Source organism: Pelecanus crispus, chromosome 2, assembly GCF_030463565.1.
Source record: "Pelecanus crispus isolate bPelCri1 chromosome 2, bPelCri1.pri, whole genome shotgun sequence".
NCBI lineage: Eukaryota > Metazoa > Chordata > Aves > Pelecaniformes > Pelecanidae > Pelecanus > Pelecanus crispus.
The window spans coordinates 21,130,792-21,158,597 of NC_134644.1; the positions used below are offsets into that span (position 1 = coordinate 21,130,792).

The following is a 27,806-nucleotide window of genomic DNA, read 5'->3' on the forward strand; positions in this document are numbered from 1 at the left end:
TATTCAGTCACTTTCATTGAGCTAAACTCTAATAATCATTAAGACATGCCAAAAATATAGAGATTTATGGCTATACAAAAGGTCAGTTGCAGTCCACGGTTATTTTTAATTCATTGAATTGTTTTCAGCAGGCATATCTGTATGTAGCCTAATCTCTTGCCCATTTTCAGCAAAACATCCCTAAATTCATCATACATGAAAACAGAGCTGGAGGAAGAGGAAATGAACAATTTTCCAATTTATGCAATTTAAGAGAAATATGGGGGGGTCCTTAATGACCATTGGCTGTATGAAATACAAATTATCTGTACCTATCAAGCTGCAAAAGCCTGTTGAAGATGGCATAAACGCTGCTTTTAAAGGGTTCTGTAGTCTTGTGAGACTAGTTTTGTTATAAATCTGCTTGTGTGTCATTGAACTGGATACTGTGACTTGTAAAAGACCATAAATACAATTTTTGTTGTTAATATCATTATTCATTTTGACATGTTTTAGCTTGACGGTTTTGGCATAATATTTTAACAAGCTTTAAAAAATCCTAAGTTAAAAACAAATTAAAGAATTTCAGAAAATGAGCTATTTTAAGGTTACTTGACAATTTAATTGAGAACTCACTGATTTTAACAGTACAATTATGATGATTATCTTACTTTTTTTAAAAAGATTGAAAATTTCCAGGTGCATTTACAGACTCATGCACACCTGTTTTGGGGGGTTTTGGGTGTTAGGTTTTTGGTTTTGTTTTTGTTTTTTTTTAAACTGCAAAGAAGAAAAAGGTTAAACCTCTGAGAATCTGGAAATACCAATTGCATGAATACATAAGGAAAGCAATTGTTGAAGTGCTCTGAGTGTTAGCAGAATTTTTAAAGCTAGTTAATGTTGTAATGACAAGACTAGGAAGGGCTATAAGACTTAAAAATATGCTGTACATGATCATATGATTTTCATCTTTTGTATTTACACTTAGGTAGTTACTTGTGGAAATGGAGCAAATGTACAGTGTATTAACATGTAGTGTGATAAAACTGAAAAAGCTAATGATACCGCAATTACTGCTTCGTTGCATGAAAAAATGAAAATGCTGGATCATATTCTTCTGAAAAATACATAGTTGCAACATGTTGTAATGCAGGATGATCAGGAGTCTCTTCAGTAGCAATTGGGATATGTTACAGTGTGTATTTATTAACATACCATTTTTTCTTAAAGTAGAATTTCATATATCTAGAATAATTATTTGGAGGTAGTAAATAATTGCAACACAGACTTCAGAAAATCTAGAAAGGCTTTTATGTAATGAAAGAAAAGTGAGAAAGGAGAATGGGTAAGGAATGATTTTAGTCCTTTCAGGCCTAGAGGGTTCCTGGGCAGGTGAAATGATGAGATTTTACATGTTGTCTGACTGCTCTTGGACATATTATTAGGGCCCTACATCACGGCCTCAAGGAGAAGGAGGAGGACGTTGGCATTGTCAGAATATGCTGCTGTGCACAGCCTGTATTTCCTTTTCCTGGGAGGATTAAGCTGTGTGTGAGCGGCAGCGTTCTGCGTAGCAGCTGAGATGTCTGAACAGAAGATCCCTTCCCCCAGGGGTGGCTTATCTCAGTAAATGTTCAGGTCACTTGAGCCAGGGGCCAAGGTCTGCATTTTGACCAAAATGTATTAAACGTCAGAGACGTGACCTCTTCTGTTCCTATTTATTAAGTACTATATGTGATCCTTTATTTAGGGGCAAGTTGTTCTCATTTTATTCACAGAAACAGCCCTCTTGAAGTTAGTGAATTGCATGCGTGTGGAAAGGGAGAGAGACTTAGCTTGTGTGTGTCTCCGAAATAGTTTATAATATAGTCTAACAATAATAGTTAATAATAAAGTCCCTCCGAAGCCCCTCATGGCAAGGACAACGGCAAAATGGGATTGTGGCTCCTCATAACACCCTCCTTGCCCTGTCTCACCTTTTATGGACCAGCTTAGCTTTATTAAATGACCAAACAACAGTCTTTGTACGCTGTGTTCATACTTTTAGACGTGTATCATGCTTTTGTTTTACCTTTGATTTCCTTGCACATGATGCTATAGGGAATTAAAATAAAGTGCAGTCATCTGTCCAGTTTCCTTCCTATAGCCATATTGCATATTAAACTCTCGGTGTTCTGCAGGAGATTATCCAAGAAATGATAAATCCTCGGTAGGAGCCATCAAAGCATCATTGCCAGTTTGCAGCTGCTAAAAAGACCCTCACATCTCTTTCACTGTCACTGCATTATTGATTACCTTGCGAAATACTGAAGCTGTATTGATTGCAAATATTTAGGGATGAAAAAGGAAACATTGTCCTCAAAGGTATTTGCAGTCCTCTCCTCTCTGTTAAAGAGATCTTTCTTCTCTTGTATTTCTCTGGTTGTCTCCTACCTATTATATGCTGCAGGCAGATGTGTTCATCCAAGGCTACTGGCAAGATGGGCAAATGGCTGCCTCACCCTGCCGTGGCCGGTAGTCACCAAAAAGCTGAGAGGCAAATGAAGGAGAGTGCTTAGAGCAAGACTGCTCGATTGGATTTGCACACACGTGCATTTGGACAGAAATTATAGGAAGCCAAACTCATTTCCTATTTGTTTATGTTTTAATTAATTTGTATTTAAAAATTATCTTAATGGTCCAGACAATCTAGGCCATGAGGTCTGAAACAATCCTGCCTAAGCAGCACATAACTGGCTGACATTCTAGTCCCATTAGACAACATAGCTGCTGAAATCCCAGCACATTCTGTCTCAATATTCATGGGTTCTCCTAATCCAGTTACAAGAATACTCTGTGCAGACAGCCTAAAGTACAAGACGCGAGAAAAACCTTGGCTTGTTGATCCATTCGGGTGAAGTCTGAAAAGGGGCTTTGCAAATAAAGAACAGTAAAGTACACAACAAAACAACCCCCTGCAAATTCAGCAAGTTACTTCTTGCTGTCCCTTCTTCAAGAAGTCCCTGCTTAGCTCCACTGGCACATGCAGGTGGTTTCTGCATGGTTAGTGTACAGTTAGTTCTCTGCCTGGTACTTAAGCTGAAATCATTAACATGTGTCTTGTGTGTTACCTGAATGAAAGGCGAGTTCACGGGTTATTATTGCCCATTTTTTCTCTTTGCTCCTGCACTTCCCTGTTTCGATTACAAATCCCCCTCCAGGCACAAAGCAAGCTGGACACCTACAGTGCAGCTAAAGAGTTATTTGTTCCCTAGGTGGACACTAATGAATGACTGCAGTGCTGCCCTGAGTGAGGGGGTCCCCACTATTAAAAGTTTAATAGAAAGATCTGAGAAGCTGGGGGCCAAGAGGAGGAGGAGGGGACAGGGAGCTGTGAGTAACTCACTAAGTGCCTTCTCTGTTCCTTTGCTGGAGTGGAGATTATACCATCCATTAGGACAGGAGCAACTGGAGAGAGGTCAGTTCCCTCTGCGTTCTCCTTTTGCCTTCGGTCTCACCACAAGCTGTTGAAATGGCAAAAGTACGTTGGGTCCTTTCCACTGTAAAATCTCTGAAAGCAGCAGGAATATGGCCTGTCTGAAAAATGAGCTAATTCAGACTTCCTTTCACTTCTCTGATTTTTTATCCTTTTGTTTCCCTCCCACTCCTCTTTGTTCTCTTTTTTTTTTCCCTAATCTGTCTCTATTTTCTTTACTCTCCATACTCTTATCTTCCTCTACCTCATACTTTTCAAGACTTGACACTAGGATAGGTATATTTAATTTGGGGGTTTAAAGATTCTTTTTTTTTTTTTTTTTTTAAATTCTTTACGTATTCCAGCACCCCCATGAATTCCTGTCTATCCTAAGTGATCATGAAGTTTCACAGAACAATGGAAATACATTGTCCCTTATTTCAACTCAGGTAAGTATAAGCCTCCTCAATTTTTCTCTCTCCTACTCAATTGTAGAGAGCGAGATCTAGTTTTAGTTTTGCTTCTAGTTTTTGATCTAGGCCCCATTACTGTAGCATCTGTCCATGTCTGAGACCATATGAAGAAAAGAGATACAGAGATGTACCCTTTAGTCTCTATCTGCTGTGTATTACCAAGAATATTCTGAATATCTCTCACATAATCCTTACATGGAACAAGATGAATGTCTTGTATACCATTCCTGTTATAACTCCAAAAAAAGAGTTTTTTATTGCAGGTTGAGGCCACCAACACATTTGGTATCCTGGGGTCCTGTGGGATGCTGCTCGCATTGCGAGGGACAGCCAGGGAACAGCAATGGAAGAAGCTTCCTTGCACCAGAGGTGTTTGAGAGAGTTAGAATTCTGCTGGAGCTAACTGTAAGCGTACGAACTGAAGTTTGGTTTCATAGTGGGGTATCATAACCTCCCTCCATTTTGGCAATAGAGTTCTAGGATTAATAATCCTCTGCTAATCTTTTGATAGCTGGTCATAAATGTAGCCGGAGGAACTAAAATATAATGGCTTCTCCATGGTTCTTTGGACCCGCTGTGTCATCTTTCATACAGAGCTCTTCTAGAAGGCAATGCAAGAACATTGTGAGCCTGTAAATGTAACCTGAAAAGAGCACTGATACCTGAATTTGATGCCTGACCTCTTCGAATCAGTCTGGTTAAGAAAAGGCCTCCAGAAGCGGTGTTGCCCATACAACCTGTCAGCATGGGTTTCTTAAGGGTGCTGCCTGGCTGAACATGTCAGATTCCTGTTTGGAAATACCTGGAGTGGATCCACAAAGCTTACCTGCATTTTCCTTTCTCATTGCCTTTCCTCCAAACATTAGAGTTCTGGCTGAATTATAGCACTTGGACAGATGTGAAGCTGACTAGTGTGATCACCTGCAAAATAACTTTTAGAACTGCGGTAGATGTTTTCTGGTGAGAATATTTCAGGGACATGCGTTTTCCTAAGCATTGCAAGGACACAAAATTTGTGTTGTTCTCATTCTTTAACAAACAGTGGTTTTGAGTCTGCTCTAAAATTTGCCATTCACTTTTTTTCTTGAATTTAATCTACTTAAGAAAATACTTTTATACCATGTTAGTAATCTTACTGTACTTGAAGTTAACACTTGCCTTCATATTGCTCTGAATACAGTGGCTTTCCTGAACGGGGGCCTACATTTAGAGCTTAAATCTGAATCCTGGACTTCAGAAAATGCTAAAATAGGCTGCTGTTCCTGAAAAGACAGGCTGGCAATTCCTCTGCTTTCCTGTGTGTTCTGTAGAGACAACATTAAAGTTCAGTTGCATAAGACTCATTCTTATTTTCACGGTATTCGCTATTATTTTAAGAACTCTTAAGCATTCTTAGTAGGTGCAGTTCAAAAAACAAGGACAGGAAGGACAGCAAATTTCTCCCTTTCTTACCATGATAATAAGAAGTGCTTGGGAGAAATAAGTGCTATGTGAGAAGCATCATTATTACTCTTCTTGGTGTTATGTGAGAAGCATCTTTATTACTCTTCTCAGTGTTATGCTCACTTCTTATACCACTAAAATTTTCTTTCTTTTCACTGTTTTGAAGCAGTATGTTGATTGTTTTGGGTGGGTTGGGGTTTTTTTTGTGTGTGTGTAAACTATTAAACCGACTGCCATAATGATTGCACTCTTTTCAGTAGTCACTCAGAACAGATAGATTGCAGGGAATAGCTATGCAAAATTCCCCATATAGTATGTCAGGTGAGATCTGAAGACAAGTTCTGAATGTAGCCCTCTCTATTTGGTTTGGGGTGGGTTTTTTGGTGTCTGGTTTTTTTTTTCCACAGCTGCAGACTGTATTCCAAATTACTGATAATAGCAATAGCTGTTCTATAATTTTGTCGCAAGTCACACTGAAACAACTTTTTGTCTCTTCTGAACAGAAGTGCAACTATACATTTCGTGATCCAGAACCAGGCAGCCTATGCCATTTCCTTTTGGTAAACATGGTTATGGAGGTTGGGAGAACAGTTGACTTCTAGGTTACCCAACAGTCTTCAATTAGCAATACCCCAAGATTTCTGGATTTTCTCATCTAGCCTTCTTTTGTGTGGCCTGCATTATACGAGAAGCCAGAGCTAAGTGAACTGGAGAGGTCAGTAAAATACTGTTGTTCAGTCTTGTTCTTTGCTTTTAAGGTAAGTTGATCCTATTTGCAGGGATGTCCTTTCAATTATAACACTTATTCTGACTTTACTAGCAGACCCAAGAATAGAGGTGTTTAGTTAATAAAGTCTTAAAAAAAAAAAAAGGTAAGCCACCTTTGTCTCTGAAAAACAGCGAATCTGTATACAAACAACTGAATAAAAAAACCCTCCAAATGCATTTTATTTGAAGAATGAAAAGAACAGAAGTCTTGCAACTGATCAAGAAAAACTGTCCATACCTGCTTCTTCCAACCTTTTGAATCCTTCTTCAGGAATAATGCTTTCCATGGTTTGATGCTTGCAGCTCCATAAAGAAAAAACTTTTGTCATGGAAATCTTATTCTCTGCTTTTAATAATTTTAATAGCAATGTTGAATTATATTAGTTGTACATTTATTTTAACGTCCTGGTTCTGGTAAGGACTAGAATCATATGTTTCAGAGGAAAACACAAGAAATCTTTGGGTGGTATGCTGTGCACTTACAGACTTCTGTTACAAAGTAAGCAATCAGAAATATATTTGGGCAGAAACTGAGTAGCTGTTCTGAAATTTTTTGTGACTCTGAATTTTTGTAGTTTGGGCCGCATTGCAACTTGAGAGCTGACAAACGGTTGACCAAAAATGACACGTAGAATAATAAATACTGCAGGTGCATGTGCTTTTTGGGTGGTAAATGGTCCTTTCCTGTGAGAAATTGTAGAAATAGATGCTCATAGTTACTCATGCTCATAGTTAACTCATAGTTAATGAGTAATTCTGAGATACAAGCGGGAAGATGCTTTGGTTTCTGTTATATCCTACTGAATTGATTTTACGACAGTTCTGGCTGAATAACTAGACCTATTTTTCTGAACAGAGGATGAAAATATGGTATGTTTATAAAACTCATAAACAATACCCAGTTTCACCCTCTGTCCTATATTAACTTCCCCTGACATTCAGGAACCAAAGCTTATTATCTGAAGAAGGTCACAGATGTCATAGCAATGACCATGTAAGTTCATGGGTCTCAAAATAACAATAAAATAATGTTATAAAATATTAAAATATTATAAAATATAAGAATAGTGTTGTATTACATAGTATAATATTTTCATATATTCCTAATACATTTGTATACATTTATGTTTTTGTAAAAATATATAACAAAATATAAACCATAGTTAGTGAATCCAATAATGGTATTTAAATTATATACACTAGCTATTAGAAAAAATTAAGCAACTGCTGGTAGGATCCACAAGAAATAGAGTACCAAGGAAGAGAGCTGTCCAGAAATAAAGAACAAAACACTGATAGGGAGGACGATTAATCTGAAGTAGCAGCCCTTTCTGGTTTCTGAACGCCTTCAACAGCACTTGGCCTTTTCCTTTATACTGAAGGAACAGACAGAAACCTTCTCCTAAGGGTAGACAGCTAAACTTTTCCATTCACAGAGCAGTGATAGATAATGTTGCTCGCTGGTATAATGGCTCACTGGTTAGTGCTTCAATAGCCAGCGGAAGTCATCCATGTTCAGATCTGCTGCTGCTCTGTGGGTTTCAAGCTGAAGAGGTAGCATTCGCTGTTGTGTATGTACTTTTTATTTTCTTGTAAGACTTTAAATGAAAGGCTCCGAGATTCAGTGAAGAAGAATGCTGAGAAGAAAGGTGCCAAGTGGCACCGTGGCCTCACCTGCAGCACTCTCGCTGTCCCGCTGCATTGAATAGGCAGCCACCGGTGTCTAATGCCCGGTCCTGTGCTCCTCTCAGGCACCTCCAAGTTAGAGCTTGTGCTCAGTATCAGCACAGCAAAGTCCCTTTTTAGATCTGGCCTCTAGACACAGATTTTGAAAATAGTCAAATTTACGTTCATTAGAACTAATTGGGACATTCATGTCTATAAAGTAAAATGTTTTGGGGCCCAAAATCCATGCCCAAATGTTCATCTACCTGTCTATGGGTTCGGCCTTTGTTCAGACTGGAATCTTGCGATTTCCACTAAATACCTATTTGCTTGCGCATAAAATCACAGGGCTGTTTGCTTGTCCTCCTACACAGAGAAAATAGAAGTGGTCCGGCCTGTGAACTGATTCTTCTGATGCTGAGAATAGCAGAGGTATGGGTCGGAAAGCATGCCGCAGTGGGTGCGATGCCCCAAAAAGCAATCTTTAAAATAATTATTTTAATTACTGTTCAGGGTTTGCATGTTTTGTCTTTCTCCTCCATGTTTTAAAAGACATTGGTCAGTAAGGTACCAACAATATGCAGTAAAAAAATTGAGCAGTACTGTGATAATATGGACATTTATGTAGCTATTTTCAATGTACTGGAAAAACTGGAAAGGCTGAGCTGTGGACAATAAATGGTCAGCTTAAAGTTACTCACTGAGCTGAGGAACCAAGTCTGACGGTGTTGAAGAGCAAGGTCTTGCACAAAGCGTGAGAGCTGGAGTAACACGCTCTTGCTCTTACTCCCGCTGCTGAAGACTCCCTGGTTCCAGGAGCGAGCTGGGACTCCTTGGTCTTGGGGTGGGCAGAGACTAGGAATTAACCAGCACCTGCGGGGAAAGGAGTTAGCACCCGTCCTTGTGTCCGAAGGCTTTCGGCGGGCGGAAGAGCTGTCAGGCAGAGCTTCATGGAGCCGCAGGGACAACGTGAAGCAGCTGATACTGTAGGACTTCAAACAGCATCAGTCTGTGAAGGAAAAGGGGAAAAAATTTGCTCATGTTTGGATGTGAAAACTTTGTACTTGGTGGAGCCGTAGGTATAGATTTGCTGTAAGGTGATGTGGGAAGCAGATTTTGATAAAATGATAATAGGAATGTTAGCTTTTCTTCACCTGTCACGTAGAAAGGTAAATATAATTTATGTATTTAAATTATACTTATATACATAATTTATCTGTACGTATATAAAATACACATAAATTATCTGTATGTAGATACATGCAGGGGGGTGCTGCCCGTTGTAAAGAGCCTAACTGTTCCCTGCAGTCACTTAAAATTGCCTTTTAAATATATTAATAGGGCAATTTTGCAATGATATTTGGGAATTACATGTTGGCTTGCACGTGCGGCGGGTGAACTAGCAGCAGCCAAGAAGCAGCTGTTTTGACTCCGCGGATTTCTTCCGCAGGAAAAAAAAAAAAGGCGGCTGCCGTGAGCGACGACGTGAAAGAGCTAGCCTGCCATGCGGGCTAGGGGAAGACAAGCCGCCGTTCCCACCGTGTCCTCAGGCCTCTCCTGGCGGCTCGCAAGCCCCGGTCTCCGGGCGCGGGGCTCGGGGGCCCGCGGGAGCGGGGGGGGTGCGGGGGCCGCACACATGGGTCGCGCCGCGGCGGCAGCCCCGGCGGGAGTCTCTGTGGCGCAATCGGTTAGCGCGTTCGGCTGTTAACCGAAAGGTTGGTGGTTCGAGCCCACCCAGGGACGCGCTCCCCTTTTGGGCCGGCCGCCGCTCCGTGCGTGTGCGCCGGGAGGCTGCGAGATCAGCGCCGGCGGCCGGGCGGGCGCCGCCCGCCTCGGGGCAGGGGGGCCCCCGCAGGGGAGCGGCGCTCGGCGCGGCCGCGGCGGCAGCTCCCGCCCGGGCGCTGGACGGTCTCGCCGCGCCGGGGGGGGCGAGATGGCCGCCGGCCTGCGCCGCTCTGCCTTCGCCCGCCGCGGGGCCGTGGCTCCCCTCCTGCCCGAGCGGGGGGTGCGGCACCCCCGAACCCGTGTTCTCGCCCCGCCCCGGCCGGTGCGGGTTCCCGGAGCGCCCCGCGCTGTCCCCCGTCCCCCGAGCGCTGCTGCCGGCGGGCGGGAAGGGGCCGCCGCGGCTGCCCCGGAGGCTGGCGGGGACGAGAGCCGCCGGCAGTTCCTGTGCCCCGCGCTCCCGCGATGGAAGGTGCAAAGGCAAAGACCTCATTTTATCTGCATGGTGATTAATTAATGACGATGCCGAGCGATTAGGCTTTGCTTCAGGAGGCACTGCCTTTACGGCGCCCCAGTACTGGAGCCATCGCCACCGGATAACCTGGGTTGGAGCCGAGGCTCGCGGGGGAAAAGCCGGTCGCGACAAGGGTGACTGCGATTACTGCTGCGTGCGGCTGTCGCCGCTGTCGCCGGTGCCCGTGAGCGCCGAAGTCACCACGCAGGCACGGCGATCGCCGCTCTCCCCGCTGCACGAAGGCAGCGCGGTTGCCCAGCCTTCAGCACGGGCGCTCGCAGCGCCGGGGCCGGGCACGCCGGGGCCGGGCACGCCGGGGCCAGGGCTGGCAGCACGGAGCCGGCCGCGGGCTCCCCAGCGCGCCGCCGAGGCTGCCGGGGCCCGGCGGGCACGACCGCGGCCCCCCCAGCCCCCCGCTCCCGCCCGGCCCCCGCGGCCGCCCGGTCCCCGCCGCCCCCCGCAGCCCCGCGGGTCCCGCTCCCGGCCGAGCGGGAGCTGTTTCCAGGCCCGTTTCCTGCTGGCAGGCAGCGCTGCCTCTCCGGGCTCGCCCTGCCCGCAACGAAGCCGCTTTGCATAAATGAATGTTAAAAGCAATTACGGCGGGAGCTTCGCCTAAACGTATCAATTAGGAGCTGGCACCTTCGCCGTACCCGAGCCCGGGGGCTGACTGCGGCGAGCGCTTCGGTGGTGCGAAGCACGGCTGCCTGCCGCAGCCACCTCTGCCAGCGCGGCGAGGATCTATTTACAGTTTATAGGAAACAGAATTCGTATTAAAAATGCCCCCTTCCCCAGCGAAGCTGTACTTCACAGATCTTTCTTTTCAGCTCGCCTGTTTTGAATAAAGGATATAACCCCCTTAAAGGTCAGGCTATGCCACTGATTTACCATTGGCGACAAGATATGGCCCTCGCTAGCTAACATACCGGAGAAAAGACGTGTCTTTAGAAACACCGAAGGATCTTTTGAAAGTAATAAACCCTAAATCGTTGACGTGCTGTATCTGCAGCAGTTGGCTGGCGTATTTTTTTTCTGTCACCCGCATCCTCTACGTTTCGGTAAAACATTTGGAAAAAACTGGCAGCCGTGTGCTTAGCATCAGGGTAGGTGCAGCTCGCTGCCGGACCCACCTATTATCGTTAGCAACACTTAACCCATAAACATTTCCTACCGACCAGTAGAATTTTCTTTTAACTAGAGTCATTGAGATAAATCCCCTTCTTGATATTTCCACGTTGTTTGCAACGGAAGGATGAATTCAGCCCGGGAGGACTGCAGTCGCTGCAGGCAGCAAAGCCTGACAGGGGACAGAAATTTTAAAATCTGCATTCGTCTGTGCTGGGATTGCCTCGCTACCAGGCGGACATCAAGAGCTTACAGGAATCATCATCAACAACAAAAATTGATCATGTCAGCGTAAAGCAGCAATGGCTGCAAAGGCAGTAACAATTTAGGAGCTAAAATTTACCAGACTGATCCTTCAGGAGGAAGGACAAGCGGTTCTGCTCCCATAAAGCAAGTCTCGCTCTCCTTAGCAAGTCACAGGCGCGTTTTATGGAGGTGATTATTGCTGACCAGGCGGTTTGGCAACGCTCCTTCCAGTTGTTGCACGTCGGCGTGCAAATGTGCGCCACCGGACCTGGGAAAATGGGTGCGGTGCGTGAGCGTGCACCCTGCGATCCCCCGGGACGTGCCAGGGACGGAGGCTCTTGCAAATGCGCGGCGTGGGCAAAATAATGGAAAGCAGCGTTTAGGCAGAGCCTGATAAACTTATTTTGTGGAAGTGGAAGGCTCGTGCATGGGAAGTGCCTCATCCCATCTGCTCACTAATTACAATTAAGCTTGTGGAAAACGGGAAACCTGATACATTTTGGGGAGAAGAGAGTAAAAATTTTTTAGAGGTCAGTGAAGCTTTCGGTTCTCAGCCATGAAAAAAAGCCTTGTCGTAGCTGTGTAACGTACCCAGATACACCGTCCGATTCTTACGTTAATCCATTTATCTCTGTGCAGTTTAGGATAAACGCTGTGCTAAGTATAATAAGGGGCTGCACCGTCTGATACTTTTCAGGAAAAAGACTTCATATCCGAAGTGACCTCGCAACAAATCCCGAGTTAAATTCCAGCGTTCATATTCCCGAGCCGTATCCCAACCGATTTCTGGCGCAGCTGGGGAAGCGTCGCCGTCGGAACGGCCGGGAGAGCCCAGAACGCGAGGAGCCGGCAGCAGAAGGCAGCCCACGAGCGCCGGGACCCAGCCCCACGGCCCCCCCGCGCCGCGGCTCTTTGTTGGCGCGGCGGCCGGACGGGGCCGCGGGGCCGGGGGCAGCCCGGGGGCTCGGGCGGGGCCGCCGCCGGTGGGCGGGGGGCAGAGGGTCCCCAACACCCCCCCCCCCCCCGGGGGGGCAGCGCCCGGGGGCTCCGCGGCCCGGCGGGGCGGGGGCGGGGGGGAGCCCGGCGTGCCCCGTGGGTGCGGGACCGCTCCCCGCCGCCCCCAGCGCCGCACGGGGGGCGCGGGGGGGGGGGGGGGGCAGGGCCGCCCGCAGCGCTGGCGCCCCGGCCTGAGCGCGACCCCCGCCTTTGCTCCGGGGGGGTGGGGGGGACACGGGACGGGACGCGCGGGGACAAAAGATGGCTCTGCCCCCGCCGCGGAGGAGCGCAGGGGAGAGGCGGGCCGTGCGTGGGAGCCGCGGGGATCCGTGTGTCGTGTCCCCCCTCGGGGGCTTCCCGCCGCCTGCTCCGGCGGGCGGGGCGGCGCGCAGCCGGGACACCCCCCCCCCCCCGCCGCCCCGTCCCCGCCCCGCCCCGCAGCAGCCCGGGAGGGGACGGCGGGGCCCCCGCGGAAACCCAGGTGCGGGGCGCGGGCCCCGCCGCCCCCGCGGAGCCGCCGCGCTCCCGGGCGCTGGCCCCGGCCCTGCCGCTCCCGGCGGCGGGGGCGAGCGGGGCCGGGCCGCGCTGCGCTGCCGCGGGGTCCGGCGGCGGGGGGCGGCGGGGGGCGGCCCCCTCCGCTCCGCTCCGCTCCGCTCCGCTCCGCCGGCTGCGGCGCATCCCCGGGCGGCGGCGGCCGGCGAGGGGCGTCCCGGGGGAGGCATCCCGGGGGAGGCATCCCGGGGGAGGCATCCCGGGGGAGGCATCCCGCCGGAACGGGCTCCGGAGCGCGGCCGCGCCGCCGGGCTGCAGCTGGCGGCGTTTGCGAGCAAGCCCCTTTGAACTTTCGCCGATATTTAATGACTTGGGAGGCAGATAAGGTTGGGGAATAAAATATTCGTGGCCTCAGTGAAGGCGGGGAGCCGGAATATTGGAAACGCGAAAAACTGTAGAGCTCGCAGAAAGGGTGCAGAAAACAGCCATCTTGAATATTTTAATCTCTGGCAAGTGTTTCTTTGGAACAAAATGGATGTTGGAGGGAAACAGCATAGTTAACATTACTGTAGCCTTCCATTTCTAACACCATCCCTCTCGCAGAATTCAGCTGGCGCGAAGCAATGAAACGGGAAGGAACACCGCAGCCTTTCATCTACGTACAATGGCAATAAATAATCATCAGCTGAATACCGCGGTCTGGAAATTTAGTACCTCTCTAAGTGATGGTGCTTTTTTACCCACGATTTATATTGATTTGTTTGCATCGATAAAAGTCGCATGTAGTGCTGCAAAAACACTTTTAGAGCTCATGCAACATAAACAAACAATTGGTCTGTACTCACCCAGAACACATTTCTAAAGATTTTTTTATTTTTAGTGGTACTGTATGTCGTTACTGTCACCGAAGTCGAAGGAGGTATTCCTACCGATTACCCTGAAAATTGGATGAGGCCCTGGCTTCAGAGTTTGTTGTGTATTCATGATATGAACCAATTATTCTAAGGATTCATTGTTTGGCCATAAAAATCACTCTAGGCTGAAATTAGGCTTAGAAAGTCCCCAGGATTTTTTCCACTTTTACTAAAATGGATTAACAGCTGTCTGTATTTTTTCTTTCCTTTCTTTTTTTTCCCCCCCTCACACTGATGGGGAAAACAAATACAACATGCTCATTTCAGATGCTTTTTGTTTTCCTGTAACTGCAAAAGAGCTTTCCCTTTGTTACTAACAATTGTAAGGCTTTAATGCTGGTTAGGCCTTCCCAAAATTTTTTTTTTTTTTTTTTTTAAAAAGGAACAACTGACTGGGGGTGGTGGTGGTGAGAGCAGAGACAATAAGCCAGTGGTTCAGCTACACAGGCTCGGAAAGGCTCCTTCCCTGGGCTTATTTATTTATTTATTTATTTATTTCCTCGTTGCTGTTTGCTTACTTTGGACCTACTCCTTTGCAGATAAGCTCAGCAGAAACCACGCACTTAAAAAAGCCAAAGACAGCTAATAAAAATAATGCAGGGATGGCTGGAGAGCATTGTCTGAAGATTAAAGAATAGGATTGCAAGGCAGAACTGCTTGATTTTATTCACTTGCTGATTTCTTTAATGTCAGTTTGGGCAGCGTTTCTAATCCTAACTGCTAAGGGTAAGGTTCCTATTGAGAACTGTATTGTTCTTATTAAAGTTTCTAATTTTTCAAGGGAATTTTGAGGTACTGCATATGCAGTTCCTGGTTATTTCAGTACCTCGCTACAGCTTTACTTTCTGTATCTGAACATTTTTGCTTTAATTTCCCAGTGCCATACTTTCCCCTGTGGATTGATACATTAAAATATATTTAGCATCTGTTTCATAGGCATCCTGATGTTCGTACAGCATTTCTTGAGACTGTTTGGATCAAAAGGCACTATGAAGCCAAGCAGCTTCCTAGTCATTTTTTACAATTGGAGCGTGTACGGAATCTCAAAAGAATAGTATTTGTGAAAAACAGAGTGAGCAAAATTACTAAAATGTAAATGACAGGCTCCATCAGAGGCTAAAATTACAAACTTGTGTTTGTGACCAAAAAATGCATAGAGTAGAAACAATACCCTAGAAAAGCTGGCGCTGGCTTCTAATGGGCAGGTCTTATTCTTAAAATGAAAGCAACACTCAGCTCAAATTGTTAGTGTTATCTAAGAAACAGGAAGATTTCAACTAGATTGAATAATACTGGGAATTTGGGGACTGCTGTAGGGCCCAGAGAAGAAAGCCATATCAAATTTGTTGAAAGCTTAAGGAAATGCATTTGAATGTCATGAAACTCCAATTTATGTGGGAAAGGTACGTAGGGTTCCAGAGAGGAAACAGGGTGCAAAGAAGGACTAAGGAGATATGCCTCTGTGTTTTGTCCATCAAATGTGAAGGTCAAAGAAATTTTCTAGAAATAAATAGAAGAAATAAATGAATTTAAATGAAGTAAAAAATGTCTTTTTAATGATGACTCAAAATATGTATTTTGCCTGAAAGAAATGTATTCACAGGAAAAGAGAAACAACAGTATCATATTTTTCCTGTAAAAAATAAAGCTTTTATTCATAAAGTTCATTTGCCCTAATATGCCTAAAGCATTGTTACATGAGATGGGCTCAGACTGTTTTTTCCTGTTAAGTATTATATTCCTTTATCATCATCATAGCTTTGGTGACAAGACCTGAGAGCCAGATTGCACCTTAATAGATAAGCAGGCAGGGAAGGATGTGGGAATGCTTCTATCCACACCTTCCAGAAGGGCAAGGAATATCTGGCAACTTCCAAATAACTGAGGCCAAGGGGACTGCTGATTTTATATTTTACTCTGAATGGACAGGATATGCTGGTTATTTTGTTTTCTTGTTGGGTCGCTGCCACACCAGGCTCTGCAAACAACTATTAAGTGCTTATTAGAGTAGTGCATATATTGGTAAGGAATTATTGGTTTAACAAGCTGAGTGCTGTTTGTAAATATACCTGTTTAAAAACCAGTGCAGTTAAATCCCTTGTACTGTTTAAAAGGTGATTATAAAGTGGTGCAGTAAAATGGCAGAAAAAACGGCGTGATGAGTTTTGGTCTCCTTTCCTTTTTACAGATTCCCTGCAAACATTTCTGTTTTTCTCAGACGGATGTGTTCTTCACCTCACTTCTCTAAATATTTCTTCTTCTATGGCTTGATTGAGAATAGGCAGTGACAAGTAGCTGCTAGTCAAAATTCAGATGTTCAGTTGTACTTGCGGACATAGTTTATCTGACATCGTTTTTTTTCTTGGGTGATAATAAATATTCTGAAACTCAAAAATGAGCTTCGCAGGTACTCTCCGTAATTTGCTTAGCCTCAGGAGAGCGAAAGTGATGCAGAAGAGGTCTGTGCCATTACGCACCCTGCACTTGGTACTGTTGGGCCTCACAGGGTTGCTGGCCCTGAGGTACTTCCAGCATAAATGAGAGATAAAACCGTAATTAATGATGTGCAAAGTTCTGAGTTTAGACAAATATTTGCAAAAATGTTTTATTCCTTTGCCTTTAGTATTTAGTAATGCATTCTGGGTCTGACTGGGTCTAGGTTAAAAAGAAAGAAAGAAAGAAAAAAAGTACTTTTCCTCTTTTGTTTTCATTTGGGCAGTGCAGGTCTCCTGGAGGGGACGGTGGAGCTTCCCCAGAGCCCTCAGGCGCAGGAGCAGCGGTGGTGGCTGTCCTTGACTTCTCTAGTATGAATAGTTCGCTCCTAGCTTGTAACTTGTTCCGTTATATCATGTTGTTCAGAGTTTAAAAAACAAGGATCTTCTGTATGCCTAACCTAAGTATTCCCTTTTTTCAGTCCTAAGATCCAGCGCTTGCTTTTACTGCTGTCACACACTTTTAAAATCACAGATCTGCTGGCTGGAAAGGTAATAATTAGGAGTTTATTGTGGAAAGAAGATAAGATTAGCTGCAGTAAAGATTTATTATTAGAAAATGAATAGCCTCATTTTCAAGATTTAAGAGACTTGTACAAATTACCTGCTGGATGGGGTTTTTTTTTTTAGTTTCCAGTTCACATTAGTGCCAAAAGAACCGTTTGGGGCCTATTACCCAGCTTTTGGAAAGCTTTCTTGTAGTGGAAAAAATTGTAAGGGATCTGGAAATGAGGACTCATCTGGCTAGTAGATGTTCATAAAAATCTTAACGACTTCAGCAGTCCGAGATGAGGCTGTTGAGGCTGGGCTGGGCTTGAATGGAAACTCCGGGACTGCCTTACTGGAGGATCCCCTCCCTACACGTGGGGTGGTGAGAAGTGAAGGGGAAGGGTTGGAAGCAGGCTTTGAAATCTCTGAGTATATCTATGGCTGGGTTGACACTGTCTCTTTTAAAAAATATTCTGTATTATAAATTGCATGGAAAAAAAAGAAAAAAAGAGTAGTTCTAATGTGCAGGACAGTTTGGGAGCTTGAATTGTGCATAAACCGCTTTGGGTTTTTCTACAAAGGCACTTTGCAATTTTATACATGCCATTTTCATGCTGTAGTTTACAGCTTTATGTAAAGAGTATATTCCTCTGAACCGAAAGTGTTTTCAATTTAGTTTGTGTTGCTTTAGAGGGCTTTTTAAGCTAAAATCACAATGTATTTGATTTAAAATGGTGACACTGCTATATATGGAAAAGCTGCTTTACAGCATTTCTAAAAGCTTTTACATACTTCAGTAATTTTACTGTTACTCAGACATCTGTGTGCTTTTAACTCAAAGGCGATGCTGTTGATCTCAGGGGTAACTCCACTTTGATGGTAATATGCGAGGGAAAAATCTAATTTATGGTCAGTTTGACAGTTGGCTTGAAACGTGGAATGATACAAAAATAATACTAATTCATTAAAAAAAAAAACACCTTCATAATCAGTTCTAGTCTGGTCTATGTAATATACTGAGAGCACGTGATACTGCAGTCGGGCCAGTGGGTGCTACTGGTAATTGGGGATTATATTGCCCTCTGAAATCCGTGCTGATTTTCACTGAACATATTTAAATCTGTTTGTGAGAAAATGTAGAGGATGTTGTCTTAGTCTCATGGGGCTGAATGGGCTGGCCCTGAGGGTGAGGAGTACTGTGATGCTCCCGCTAGGAAGAAAAGGTGTATTTTAGAAAAACTCAGCGGATCATCATTCTCCCCGGGAAAAATTATTTGTTGCTCAGCCACGAGGCTAAGGTATGGTACAGCGGCCTGCTGCTTTGCCAGCTTTTGGGGCATTCCTCTGCCGAAGTCCTGAAGCTGAGTACCAGCGCCGGGCTATGAAGCTGTGCGGGTCCTGGGAAGACCTGCAAGGCGAGCTGCTGCGGCGTGAAGCGACGCTATGGCATTGACGAGACAACCGAAGCAGGACGTTCTTTGTTACCCTTACCTTTTGGGAGGTACAGGGCCGATGAACACGTCACCAAATAAGCCTTTTTGCTTTAACTGTTGTTGGTTATTTGGTGAATCCTATCACCTCTCTCTGTCTCTCTGACTTTGCTAGGATTTCTCTTGACAGACAAGCAGGTTTTGGCCGTGCCATTACTAACCTGCAGAGGAGCAACAGATTTTTGCAACAATACACCAGTCACTTAGACATCCATAAGGGCGTGTTTCCAGGGTTTGATATTTTGGATACTCTGCTGATTTAGATATTCAAAGTGTTCTCCTCAGCCTTTCTGGAGTATGGACCTAGGGGACATTAGTTTAGAAAGGTTTGCCAGTGCCTTTGAAGGCATACGCAGCAATACGACGGGAAGTATAGGTGAGCACACAGCAGCTGGGGCTGCGGAGGCTGCCGTGGCTCTCCTGGAGAGCCGGAGCAGCCGCCGAAGCTCCAGCCCCACCAGCCCCAGGCAGTCACAGCTCTCAGAGGCAAAACCTGGCCAGCCCCGAGCCCTCTGTGCCCTGGGTTGAGGAGTCCAAAGAAGAAAGAAACGTGTTTGCTTTTGTGGCACTTGCTGAGTCAGTGTCACATTTGGGCTGCTGACCTGTGGGCATGTGAACGCAAAACCCCCTCTCCCCTCTGTGATCCCCTCTCCTTGCTCCACAGTGTGTTTGGAGCAGTTTTCTTGGCATGGGTCAGGTGCTGCAGGCATCCGTCCATCCATCCGTCCATCCATCCATCCTTCCATCCATTCTTCCTTCCTTCCTTCCTTCCATCCATCCATCCATCCATCCATCCTTCCATCCACCCATCCATCCATCCATCCATCCATCCATCCATCCATCCATCCATCCTTCCATCCACCCATCCATCCATCCATCCTTCCACCCATCCATCCATCCATCCTTCCATCCACCCATCCATCCATCCATCCTTCCATCCATCCCCAGCACCCCCGTGGCTGGCCGCGCCGCTGGGCGAGCTCCCCTGCAGCAGCGGTTCCTGTCGGGCAGCGACACGAGCGCTGTCTGCGCAAGATGAATTTTCTCACTTGTTTTCTCTCTCCTTCTCTCTTCATTTCCCCTTGGTCTCTCTGCTGGCTTTTTTACTTCTGAGATCCCTTGCTCCCTTTGCCTCCCCCCAGTCTCTCTCTCCCCCCTTTCCTTTCTTTCTTTCATTTTTCTCGTTTCTTGTATTCTCCCTTCACTTATTTTTCTCTCTATTATCTTTCCTGTCCTCCTCTGCATTCTTTCAATCCCAGCAGGGCTCGCGCATACAAATTGACCCCCTCCCAGCCAGTAATGTGATCGAAGCTCTTTGTGGCTCCTACTATCTCTATGGTAACTATCAGGGGGGTCTCGAGAGTGGTGGTAGACCCAATGCACCGGCCCACGTACTGTTGTTCTTGCCAGCGTTACGTGCTGACCACATGGGCCTGACTGCTCATTTACAACTACTTCTTCTTTTAAACAAAAATTGATACTTTAAAGTGCTGAAATGGGGAAAACGGACCGCATGCTTGAGCACAAATAGTTGTTGGGTTCTCAGGGTTTTGGAAAATGGTTTCTGTGTTCAGAGCTGCTTGGCAGATCCGTTGTTTTCTAACTGTTGTGGAGCAGTGTGTTGGCTGTTTCGTCTACTCTGGAAACAAGAGTTACCCTGCAAAAATGAGTATCCGCATTGCAAGGGGTAGCCAGTGGCAGCGCAGTGGCGGTGGTTGTAACCACCAGCACAGCCTGAGAAAGCACGTAGGAGCGGTTTGCATGTCGTGAATGTTGTGAACCCTTGCTTTTCCCCATGCTAGCCAGCCTACCGCATACCCCCAGGTGGCTGCTGTAATGCAGGTGTTAAAAACTGTAGGCAAGCATTGGGTTGATAATATATCTACTTGTCCACAATCTGGGATTTGTGCAAGCATGAAACAACCATAGGACCTGATGGAAGGAACCACTGGAAAACCTGTGGTGTGTTCAGAAGAAATGTTCACGGTCCCTTTTGGCTATAAGGCTTTCCTCAAATAGCCAGGGATGCCAGTGGGAATGTGGGGAACCAGGGAGATTTAATGAAATCTAAGGCTGTCTATATTATACCAGATCCATTTGCTCAAGAGAGAAGAAACCAGCCCTAGAACTTTTGAAGAGCTTAAGTTAGTGGTACAAAATTAATTTGATTCAAATACTTGTGGAAATTAATTATTCAGTACATATGTTATTAAAAATGTAATTCCTGTCAGGACTGTACTCCAACTATTGTTCTGTTCTGTTAAATTCTTCAAAACCGCTGTGATCTTTGTCCCCTCCTCCAAATGTGTCTATAATATTTATGGCCAAAAATTGATTCAATTTGTAGTATCTGTTAATTCCATGAATAGCATCAGCTTATAGGCAGCAAGAAATAAAAACTATGACAATTTTTTTCCAGGATTTACCTGGCTTTTTAAAGTTGTTTCGTTTCTTATGTAGCTTTGTAGAAATTTCTGAACTTAAAAGAAGTTAACTAGCCTTACTATATTCTGACGTTACATATTGCCACATCACTTAGGATGTGCAGTGACAGTCAGTTAACTACACTTTACCAGCCTTTCTGCTACATGAAAATGCACTGCAAAACCAACACCATCCTATCTGAATCTCTACAACCCTCAAACAATTACACAGCGTTGAGAGGGAGAGCATCATTTTGCTCGAATCCTTGAAAAGAATAAACTTCAGAAGACGATTATTAGATTTTTTTCAGCTGGCTACATAATCTATATTCACAACTTTATTAATCGTTTAGTCCACTTAACTGTATATGGATTGTGAGTTTTAAATCTACCTGCCTGGGGATAAATCAAGATCTATAAACTGCCCTTTTGGGTGAAATCCAGTCAGCGGTGAAAGGGTTAACACTGTGGGCATTTAAGTGGTCATAATTAACAGTCCATTAAGATGAATGGAGAAAGTTCGCACTTAGCGATGCTATTGTTTAATTCTGTCTGTTTACAGACTCAAGGGGACAACAGTGCGGGGCTTGACATTGCCCAGGGTTTGCACTAGGGCACATTTTAAAATAAATCATAACCTTAGATTAAAAAAAAAAAAAAAGGCAAAAATCCTTGGGAAACACGTTTTCTGCTTTGGGGGATTTCTGTTGTCCCAGTTCACTCTCTTGAATAAGTGGGTTTGATACTAACTACCATTTTGCTTTCCACTGAACCAGTCCGCTAAAACAAAGCCCTGACTATACTTAACGCCCTCCCCGTTTCACAACGATTTATATAAGCAATAGATTTTGTAGCCGGTTACTAATAGGGATGCAGGAGGAACTCAGCTCTATTAACCTGTAAAGGTTCTCCTGGTTCTGATGGGTGACTGCTCTTTTGCAGTGTTTAACATTTGATATAAAATCCCACTATTAAGATCATCAATGTTGAGCATTAAAAATATGAAATGGGACACAAACCCAACATATCAGCCCTTTTGCATCCCAAAGATTTTACAAAAATAATTTTTCAACCTTTTCTCCAGTGAAGATGGAAATTTATTTTGTTAAAAGGAAGCTGAATTTTTCATGTAATCTGTTCATTCTGAGCTCTGAAGCTTAAAAAAAAAAAATAGTAAGACCACAGCTATACCAAGACTCGCAACAAAATCCTGGGTGTTGCTAACACTACACTGCTGAAGAATGCGGCTTTTGCAGCAAGTCTGAAGTCAGAGCGCTCAGGAGAGCTGAGATGGGCCCAGGCAGAGAATTCTCTATTTGAACAAAAAACTTTTTAGACAAAGTGCAGCAATGAAACTGCTAGAGAAGCCTATCATTTCAGAGTAATACGTAGTTCTTTTTAAAAGGTCTCCATTTTATTGGTACAATTTTTTCCTTGTAAACGATGGTGAGTGTAATTAATTATAGGCAATAAATTGTAAGTGCATTTCATAGCTCCTGTATGTCTAGCTAAATGACAGCGCTCAGAAACGCAGTCATTAAACATACTGAAGTGCAATAGCGTAAGTACTTATTTTCACTAGATTTTTTTCTTCATTTTGGTATCAGGGTGCCTGAAAACAATATGACAAATATCAACATTTCTATGAAAATGTTTTAATTACTAATGTCAACATAAATTAGTGATAAATTTTTGCACGCATGGCTTTGGTCTTAAGGAGGGGGATGCCTGCTAAAAGGTAACCTCAAAATACGATTCTAGAATTATGTTACCTGTTCTCATTAGAAATAACATGTTCATGAATGAATACGGTTTTGCATGCCATCTACAGTTGGGATTTCTTGTGCTTTTAGATGTAACTTTGAAATTTAAAAATACAATGCTTTTTTAAAAATTAATGTTGATGTTTTGATAAGAACTCTCGATGTTAATTTTAGCAAGCATGTGCTTGGTTAAATTTAAATTAGGCCATAATACTTATTAGCATTAAAAATGCACCTGAAAGAGCCAGAATGATTCCTGGAGACACTTTGTAGAAAATCTCCTTTTATTATGTTTTTCTTGGCAAATCAGATCTATAGAAAGGGAAATTGCGTAATTTTAAAATAAAGTATTTAAAATTATTTCAGCAACTTCAATCCTACATGTCTCTGCTTAATACAAACTTTAATATTTTGGAAACATTGAAACTGAAAACAGTGGTCTGAATTAACAGGGAGAAGCGCTTGATGTTGTATGCCCCCAATAAAACTGTTAGTAAATTTGTAAATATAATAATTGATTTCATTTATTAAAAATAGAACAAAAAGTACTATAGGAGAGAGTCTTGGAGACTAAAGCTGTGTTTGAAGAACGGTAGAATTCTTACTCTTTAAACAGGAATTAAAACAGTTAAAGTAAGCTTTAGCATCCTTCTTTATCTCCTTGAGCTACTATCTTTATCGGACTAAACAAGTGAACTCCAGCAGACGATAATTAAAGGTGGACTGGAATTTTTACTGGAGACATGAAGCCTATTGTATTGGCTCATGGTTCACAGGTGAGCTGCAGCTCCTGAGCACACCTCCGCTGACTTCACTGCTCCTGAAAGCTTTTTAGGTGTTGTAAGAAAGGCTTCATGCAGGAACAAGCCCTTCTAGACCAGGGTGACAATTAGAGCGTTCTCCTGGGAAGCTGGTTTGAATCCCCTGAGGCTGGGAGTAGGATCTGAGCTCATCTCTTTTACTTTCTGGTGATATCGCTGCGGCTGGAGTCTGGCAAAAAAAAATGAGGAACTCTGCAAATTTTAGGGTTATTTCATGAGGGGGGCCTCATTCCAGTTTTTGAATGGGAATAGCTGATGCTGCTATATTTTATGTGGAATGCGTACCCGGCAGCAGTGTGCCTGCTAGAGCAGACTCAAGGTTGAGGCATGCAACAGCCCTTGGTTGTTCAGCTGCCTTCTCCAGGCCGCAGCGGTTCTGGGCATTCACGGAACAAGAAGTGGAGATACCAGGATTTCCTGGTTAAAATGTAGTCAGCTTTCATAGAATCATAGAATCATAGAATCGTCTAGGTTGGAAAAGACCTTTAAGATCATCCAGTCCAACCATTAACCCTCACTACCAAGCCCACCTAAACCAATCAAGGGTAGACTAGACTAAACCATGTCCCGAAGTGACACACGTACCTGTTTTTTGAACACTTCCAGGGATGGTGACTCCACCACCTCTCTGGGCAGCCTGTTCCAATGCTTGACCACCCTTTCCGTAAAGAAATTTTTCCTAAGTTCCAGCCTAAACCTCCCCTGGCGCAGCTTGAGCCCATTTCCTCTCGTCCTATCGCTAACTACTTGGGAGAAGAGCCCAACACCCACCTCACTACAACCTCCTTTCAGGTAGTTGTAGAGAGCCATAAGGTCTCCCCTCAGCCTCCTCTTCTCCAGGTTAAACAACGCCAGTTCCCTCAGCCGCTCCTCATAAGACTTGTTCTCCAGACCCTTCACCAGCTGCCTCCTTTCAGGTTCCTGTGAAGTGAGGAGAGGGCTTGGGAGGTCCACGCTCGGAAGGAGGCAGTGGTGTCCCCCCAGGCCTTCATTCGGAGCCTGTGGATGCTGTCCCCTTTCCAAAAGCTTCACAGCTGCATCTTCGGAGCTTGTGTGAGCTGTGGCAGGAGCACAGGGTATTCCTCCTCCTGTATGAGATGGCTGAAGCGAAAAGGAGATTGATCTTGATTACCAGTCTGTTGTGTAGGTGGGTAGACGTGTAAAGCAGCTTATCTGTCTTTGCCTGTGTGGTATTTATTTTTTAAGATTTGTGTTTCCCAGGCTCTTGGTTTCAGTAATATATAATCTTTGTGTAGGGGCATCTTGTCAGCAGCTTGAGGGCTGAATGCAATGTGAATACTTTGTTTTTCCTCTTTAGAAAAAGGGCATATTTTACCTTTCCTTTTACCTGATGCTCCATTCTTTGGTGATTCTTGATTTGTAACACTGCTTTCATTCATCTCTAATTGCAATCGCGGCCAGTGTCAGCGACAAGCTCTGTATGCTTTTTCCTTCTCCTTGATTTGTACGGTAACTGACCACCAATCCTTTGCCTTCCCCAGAACATAAGACGTTGCAGGACATAAGACATTGCAGAACATAGTATCATAGAATGCTTTGGGTTGGAAGGGACCTTGAGAGATCATCATAAGACATAAGACAGGTTCGGAGTTGACTGGTTGCAGGTTGTTCAGTAAATGTTCTTCCTAAGAAGCAGACCTGTGCTCTTTCTTTGTTCCAGCTTTAAAGAACCTGCCACGATAACACCAGCCTGTAAATGACGACGTCAGAGAGGAAAGTGGCCATGTGAGGTCACGAGTCTCGCTGATGTGTAAAGCAACCAGCCTTGAAAGTCATCTGCGGATGGGAGATGGACAACTGCTTGCGGCAGGAGCGTACCGCACGGGAAGGGCACCCGGGGAAGCAGCACTTCGTCCTGGAGGTCATGGGCACTGAACTGGCAGGCGTGCTGTGGGTTGTCCTCCTAAGATGGAGAGAAAAACCATATGATAAAAGCTCACGGGCCTTTCTTTTAACTTTTAGTGCCAGGTTAAAGGGGTTGCAGTCAGATTCCAGTGACTAGTCCAACCTAACTTTACAATTTAAACCAATGGGATTTTATTTAATTCCTTGGGTAACTATTCTACAAGCCTTTAAGCACAGTGCCTAAACTCAAGAAAAAACTAGTATGAGTTCTGGTAAGTTTTGGCACAGGTTCAAAAAGTGAATATTTATGAGAATGGCATAATATATTTATTCTGGATACAAGATCTGCACATTTCCTTCATGTGTTTTTTTTTTAAACTCAGGTTAAACTTCCTTCCTTATGACTCTCTTATGTCTAGCCCTGCACACTTTTTCAAATGAGAGGAAGAAGGAGAATTTGTGAGTCTCACCCTTGCACAGGACTCCAGCTTATTTAAGTTGGAGATTTATGCATATATGGCACAGGGTCGTGGATCTTGATTTATATCAAGATTTTTGAATGCTGCGGATTTTGTAAATATGCTGCTGTGTATGCAGTTAAGACTCACTGAGATTGATGTGATTGTACTAAGTGAATACTTCTGGTCTATTAGTCTGTGGTGCAGGTTTGCCTAAAAGAGGGTGTTTTTTGCAGAACACAGACAACTATTGAAAAACCAAGTGGCTGTTAGGGTGTGCTATTGAAGAAAGAAAACTGCTAGAATGCGACAGTGCTTTCAGAGTAGGCATTTTCTCCAATGTGTGTAGTGACTGACAGGTGATCTCTGATCCCAAGTGCTTGGATGTGGCCTGGGAAATCTCATCCTGGTCGTTCTTAGAGGCAGGACTGTACGGATCGCACTTTGGCCTCTGAGCCAGCTGCTCATCGGCATCTGCGCTCTCTGAGCATGGTCTCCTACCAGCAGCAGCAGATGATGCTAAATGATACTGATGTAGTTGTTTCAAGAAATTGCAGAGTGTTTTTTTAAAGAATTATAATAATATTTAACAACAATTTGAAGGTACTAGAGACCAGCATGTTTTCTGTATGTCAGACATGAAATTTCCAACCGTTCGCTTTACTGTGTGCTACCTAGGAAAGCTTTTCTGAAAGCCAGTTGAAGGCACTGAGATAATTCTAATGCATAAACAGGTTTTGCTAGTATCTGTTGTAGTAATAAATGAATCATTGCTTGCTTTCAAGAACAGGCAGACAATTAACTTGGAGTTCACGTGATGGTTTTTCATTTTACTGGACATAAATTCACATCTCACAGGTTGATATAAGGGGGGGGTGTGTGTTAAACTCTCATTTTAGGTAAAACGGCCATTATTTTCTGCAAAGGACAGCCCATAGCTCCTGTAGCACCTGCTGCCTGTCTCTGGGACATACCAGCACGTTATGCAGTTGGTTACCTCCGGTTTTGTAGCATGAATTCATTTGTCCAGGGCTAGCACTGAGTGTAGGTGCCTGCAGCTGCCAAGGACGTCTGTGATCCCAGCTGTTCTTCAAGGCACAGTGGTGTTTCTGTGACCTTATTCAGTGAATGCAGACCACTCATTTCTCAACAAAATTATAGTAGTCACCAGAAATGGAGGCAAGACAGGGCTAGCTTTTTGGTGTTGATATTTACAATTCACTGTAGCTGTTTTTAACAGGTCTTTTTTTTTTCCAAATGTTTTTGAAATCCCATCTGTTCTATTAATAGAGTAAAGGAAGGAAGAAAATCAATAATTGGTCCCTGGTGAGCAGGAGCTTAATTTTAACCGAGATTTCCTTGTTTGCATGCCCAAGGTGAGAGCCATTAGAGATGCTGCTTGGGACCCAGAGAAATGAGTATTGTTGGGAAGACTGTGCTCCAAGGTTAGGAGAAACCTGGCTTGAAACTCAAGCTAGACAGTTTTTCTTACAACAACTTGTTTGTCTTTCTGGGTAGAAATATTGATTTTTAAAGAAAAGCGTGAATAATGATTTCTTGTCTTGTTGAGAAACAAAACAAGTGATGATTTTGTGTCATACAGTTTTTCTACATTTGTTGTGAACAGAGGAGAGAGTATAGCTTCAAACTTCGTGGCGTATCTAGTTTGTGTACCTTTTGGATTTGTAGCGTGTAACCATACGTGAGAGAAAGGCCATTTGAAATACCTGGCGACTGTAAATGTATCACCTACTCTGCGAGATTTACTGATGGGGTATTTGGATCTCCTCCGAAAACTCTTGCTATGGAAATTTTTGAGGAATCGATGCCATGCTATTTACTAGCTGTATGATTTGGCATGGGGTTCTCTGCTGGCAGCGCCACGGGACTGGTCCCACCTTGAAACGTTGTGATCCACGTTAGTCCTTGGTGTTTGAAAATTGTTTGTCTTTACTGGCAGATGCTGGAGGAAGATCAGAGCTGCATTTAACCTATTTACAGTTAAAGCTTATGCATGACTTAGAAAAAAACCCTAAACTTTAAACCAAAAAATATTTAAAAGTCATAGAACAAATGAATGAATAGAGCAAATCTGGGTTTAATTAACTATAAAATTGGTTGCAAATGTTTTCAAAAACTTTTAACGTTATGGGTTGGGAAGTTGCTATTTTGGAAGCTCTCGGCAAGTGGCACAGCTCTCCGGGGAGTATGTGGGT

At 44.4% G+C, this 27,806-nt stretch overlaps 1 non-coding gene across 1 annotated transcript; it reads left to right on the top strand.

Annotated features, from left to right (window-relative positions):
- Positions 1–9,451: 9,451 nt before the first annotated feature.
- On the top strand, positions 9,452–9,525 carry TRNAN-GUU (transfer RNA asparagine (anticodon GUU)). Its single transcript has one exon. It is a non-coding gene; the product is annotated as a tRNA-Asn (tRNA).
- The last annotated feature ends 18,281 nt before the right edge of the window (positions 9,526–27,806 follow it).